Below are 5516 nucleotides of genomic sequence, written 5' to 3'. Positions count from 1 at the left end.
TCATTGGAAGGAACAGGATAATAATGCACAACCCACGTTGCTTCTGTAGAAATCTGAATATGTGTCTGGCTTTAGCAATGTCCCAGAAGCTTTGAAGAGGCACTTCTTGCCAGTGATTTTATGTTTGGGGTCTCAAAGCAGTTCATAAAAGGAATATCTTAAGAAAATGCCAGATCATTCTGTCACTGATCCAATGGGTCATGATAAGGAAATAATGGCAGGATCTAAAGGCAGATATGACAAATAAAAGTGACAACCAGCAAAGAAGAGATCCACAAAGGGTATTGGGGAGTGAAGTCCAGTATCACTTCTATGCTGAAAGGAAGGTGGCTCACAGCAGTTCCCACATTTATAGAAAGCCGTGAGCTGTGTGAATATATGGAAATCAGCATGGAACAGATAGGATGAAGTGATATTTAAATGTAGATGTGTGTAGCATCATCCCTAGTTTAAATAACCTCTAAAGTAAATATTAGAACTTTTCCTTGACTCCTTTATTGTAAGTTAGACTCTAGAGAGATCAAGGGGTACAAATGAAGGGAGCTATGGATGTCAACTTCAAGAGTTTCACCCTAACATTGGCAACAATTGGAGCCCTAATGAACAGTGTTGAGGTGGGGAGCTGTAACATTTGAGCAGTGCTTTGGAAAGATTGGGCTGGCCATGGCAAGAAGGATGAAATGGCGAAGGGGAGGAGGAACTGCAAGCTGGAAGCTTAGTTAGGAAACTGATGCAGTCGTTCAGGCCAAACCTGACATGAATCTGAACAGGGCCTCAATTGCAGGAATAGAATAGAAGGGATGGATTTGGAAATCACAGCGGAGAAACACTAAGCTTCTGAGATTTTTAAAAAATGGTTAGGGAGAAGGAAGAGGTGGGAATGATTTTGAAGTATTTAACCAGTGACTGGAAAGGTGGGGGAGACTGACCTTATCATAGAGGGGTTAGGTTTCAGGGTCAACATCAGGACTGAGTAATTTTGAAAAACGCTGCAGTACTAGAGAAATTGGAAATTTAGTTGTGGAGCTCAGAAAGCTAATAAAGAAGATGACATGGGTCCATACCGTATAATTAGGAAGATATAGTTAGAATAAGGAGAGGGAGATTTTTGGTTTGAACTGTTACATGCTGGGCTACATAATACATGAAAACTTCCGTGTGCACTATAAAGGAAGGGGGAGATGCAGAAATAATAATAATAACAGCTACATTTTCAGTGTACCATGTACCAACACTGTTCTATGTGCATCACATGCAATACATAATTTGACTCTCACTACAATCTATGAAATGGGTGCAGTATTATATCCCTATTTCATAGAAGAGAAACTTGAAGCACAGGAGTTGTGAGTAAGTTCCCCAAGGAAACACAGCTAGTGAATTTGAATCTGGGTTTCAATCCAGAAAACTTGACTACAAAGCTTTGGCTCTTAATTGTTATGTCTGTTTTGCTCAGAGTACCTCTGCATATAATTAGGAAAATGAACATTAACTATAATTAATATGTATAGATATGAACATACTTTATAGATAATAAACATCATATATTAAATGGCTAGTCTTCTTATTTTGCAAATGAGGATGTTAAGAGTGTTAGAGGATAAATATCTTTCAGTAGGTTAAATGGTTGATTTAGGACTCTTTAAGCTAGCTCCACCCACTCTGAAAGCCAACATTCTTCTTACTAACCCAGTGCTGTCCTTCAGTAAAGCCTATATGAGGGCATGGGTGTGATCTCACTGAGAAAAGCATTCATTCAACAAACATTGCATGAATGCCCACCACACGCTGAATTAGACACTGGGAACAATAGCAATAAGGCATCGATCTTAGGAGCTACCAAGGAGCTCACAACTGTGGGAGACCTACACATAAGAAAGCAACAACAACAAAAACTAGGCTAATTCTATGCATTGAACACTCTGAGAAGAGAGGACTTAGTAATTTGTATTTTAAACAATTCACTGCATACCTGTTGATTCCCGGCATACTTTGAGCACTGTGCTAAGAGTTGAAGAAATAGAAATAAATAAGAATTCATGTCCTCAGGTGGTCTCCCCAAAAGTGGCAGCATTGCAGAGACTTGTTTGCTTGGATTTAAATAAATATTTAGTCATTCCACATGGTGATATCTAAGCCCTATTTTGCTGCCAGGTCATTTTATTACTGAAATTTGGAAATCTAATCTTTGCTTTTCTTGTGGATATTACACCATGTTCTCTTTCCCCTACATGTACCTAGAGACCCAAATATCAGGTAAAGTATTTTAATTCAAATAAGTAGTGATGGATAAAGGTGATATACTGAAGAAATGGCTAAATTGAATGTGGGTAAGAAAATGATATTTCAAAAGTGGTTTCATCTTATATGAGAATTGAGCTTTGGCCAGCTTTCACACCTCAGCACCTTGACTGTATTGTATTTCTAGAAGGTAGAGAATATTAAACATTGTTAATGATTGATTGCATCTCAACTTTCAAGTGTGACATCAAACAGAACCTTTAAAAAGAGGGGATTTTATTCTTTTAAAGCACATTGACAAAACTTTTTGATTATTAAAAACTAATGCCCTGGATTTACTACATTTAATCCAAATTTGATCCGAGAGTGAAATTCTTTTGGCAGCATCATCAGTAACTTACTGCATTGTGGGCTTTCCTTTCTAGGGCAAAAAATATTGGCTAGGGGAGATCTGGCTAACACATTGTAAAATAAAGCTGGCAAATGGATTATATGGGACTTTGCCAATTCTATACCCATCTGAAGATTCCCAAGTGAATCAGTACGGCTTTCCTTTACAGCTGTCCTCTGAGAACTGGTGTGTACCACTGAGCACTCAGAAAGACCTAGAACTGTGGAAATATACACCTGGAATGAATATTAGTAGTTATCTAACTTTCCTACTCTCCTAAGTCAGGAATTATTTTGTTTGAAAACACTCAACTGAGCTTAGTATTTTGGAAGGTTGCGCTTTCATTTTTGGTTAGCTCTGAATGCTAAACAGCTGATAAAGCCTTCTCAGACACTTCTGCTCATTGGTTCTGGTTCTCTCCTCTGAGATCACAATGGACGTAGCTGTCCCCTCTTTAACACTTAGCTTGCAAGATTTTACTTGGTTGGACCCAGTGGCTCACTTCTGTAATCCCAGCACTTTGGGAGGCTGAGATGGGAGGATCGCTTGGGCCCAGTAGTTTAAGACCAGCCTAAGCAACACAGTGAAACCTCATCTATACAAAAATAAAAATTGGCATGAGCCTGTAGTCCTAGCTACTCAGGTGGCTGAGGTGGAAAGATCTCCTGATCTCAGGAGATTGAGACTGCAGTGAGCTGTAATTGTGTCACTACACGCCAGCCTGGGCAACAGAGTGAAACTCTGTCTCAAATAAAGGGGGAAAAAAGAGTTTAATTTTATAATCATCCTTTCCTAAGTCTCTTTTTACTTTAGGAAAACGTAACCAGATCCTTCAGCTGCACTGATTGGTCTTTTCTAAACTCTGATTTGCTGGAATCCTTTAGAAAAATTGTGAAACCCAAATATATACCCAAGTATTCTATCAATTTCAACACATTGCCTATCTGTTGAGTGCCCAGTGATGGTGAATGCAAGTAATCTCACATGAAAGCTTCAAATCAATTACTAGAGCATGCCTGAAATACTACATTGAGAAAAGTTCTAATAGTATCTCTGGGTTCCAATGTTAACTGAGTTCTGATATTCATGAGGAAAGTGCACAAGGTGGAAGTAGATTTGTCATATTGATACTTTCAGATTTAATAACTGACAGAATGACCATCTCTCCAAGTTTTCACATGGAGTTCCTGAAAGCAAAATCTAAGAAGCCTTGTCACTGTGTTTTCTTAAGTTTTTTTTTTAAATGACTACAGTATTCTATTTACTCTCTGAAAACTTCTTCACTATAGTACTTAATTCTCTGTATCCTTGCTATTTAACTATTAGTAACCAGCAATGGCCAAGTTATGAAATATTCTGGCATATAGAAAAGTCATCTCTTGGTCATAGATGACTTGTTCAAATACTGTTTTAAAATCATTGAGTATCCCTGAAAGTGATAATAATAACCATGCTGATAATGATGAGAAAATAATTTTTAAAAATGATGAAATAAGTGACATTTTATTGTTTTGCCATTTTTGAGTCACTCTTAGATATACTATTTCCTTTGATACCAATAGCATTCTTGGCACTATTATTCCTATTTTAAAGTTGAGAAGACAATCGCAGAACATCTAAGTTCAAGAAAACTTGATTCGTATGTCATATATAATCCAGGTTATTTTACTATAAAATTGAAAGATTTCCGCAAGCAGGATGGGCTTTGGGGACATTTATTCTAACTTATCTTTGCCAGTTAGCCTGTCCTGGTAGTTTGGCAGTAGGGGTCTTTCTCTTTCTACAGCTCCTGCCAGGCATACCCTTTCCCATGACTACAGGGCTCAGCATGTTCCAGTTACATCTCTCTTCCCTGTCCTTCAGAACTAGAGGCAGTAATGGCTTCCCCCATTGCTAGTCCCTGAGTCTTTCCCCACCCATGTTGGCTCCCTTAACCCAGATCTTAACTATAAGTAGGCCTCTGATTAAACCTTTTTCAAGTATCCCTTTGAATATGCCTTCCATTTTCCTGCTAAGGTGCTAACTGATACCCTTGACCCCAGAAACAGCATCTCTGCATCCTTTTTCTGACTTACAAGGCAAGCTTGGGTCTCAATTAGATTCATACTGGATATTAAACAGGGGCTGTCCCATGCTTTGATGGGAGAGGTTACCGTGACACAGCCCAATTCTTTTTTGTTGGAACAAGTCTTTTAGAAAAGATAGTTTCCCCAATTCAGGATCATATAGAAGCTTGGGGGAGTTCTCTAAGTTAAGAATTATCAGAAGTAATTTATTCTTTTGATACTCAGACAAGTTTGATTTATTGATGTATTTATATTTGTAAGTTTCAATTACATAGTTCATCAATTATATATCCTAAGAAATAAAACTAGTGGAGGGAATACAGAAAAGTCTGTTTTGGAAGTCATCCACAAAAACTGTTTAATGAATCCTAAAAGCACCTTCTAACGTATAGGTCATGATGGCTAGAATGCTCTGCTCTGCTTCCTATTTCTCTAATACAAACGTAATGGATTTTCTCTCATAAGTTATTAACATAGGTGTGATATAATTATATCACTCAAGCTTATGTGTATAAAACACGTACTACTCAAGGCATTTTAAGGATCTTTTAATAGAGAATTCAGAGCTTTCTAAAGTGTTAAAAGAGCTTGAAATGTGGAAAATAGCTGAGCCTCTGGAAAGATCCTAGAACATCACAAGAATGATTCCCTAGCACACACACTGAAGAGCTGCTATTTCTGCCATAATCTAAAAGGTGTGGAATTAGGGAATGGCAATTGGAATTTCCAAGTTTAGGATCATCCTTCAGTGACTACTGCCCATGGATCAGTAAGCCAGATGAGAAGGAATCTGCTGCCAACATCACACCTGTTTTTGA

Source organism: Carlito syrichta, unplaced genomic scaffold (assembly GCF_000164805.1).
Source record: "Carlito syrichta isolate Samal-C Ts95f unplaced genomic scaffold, Tarsius_syrichta-2.0.1 Scaffold309214, whole genome shotgun sequence".
In the NCBI taxonomy this organism is placed as follows: Eukaryota; Metazoa; Chordata; class Mammalia; order Primates; family Tarsiidae; genus Carlito; species Carlito syrichta.
The sequence above is the reverse complement of the archived record's forward strand: the minus strand, read 5'-3'. Positions refer to the sequence as shown.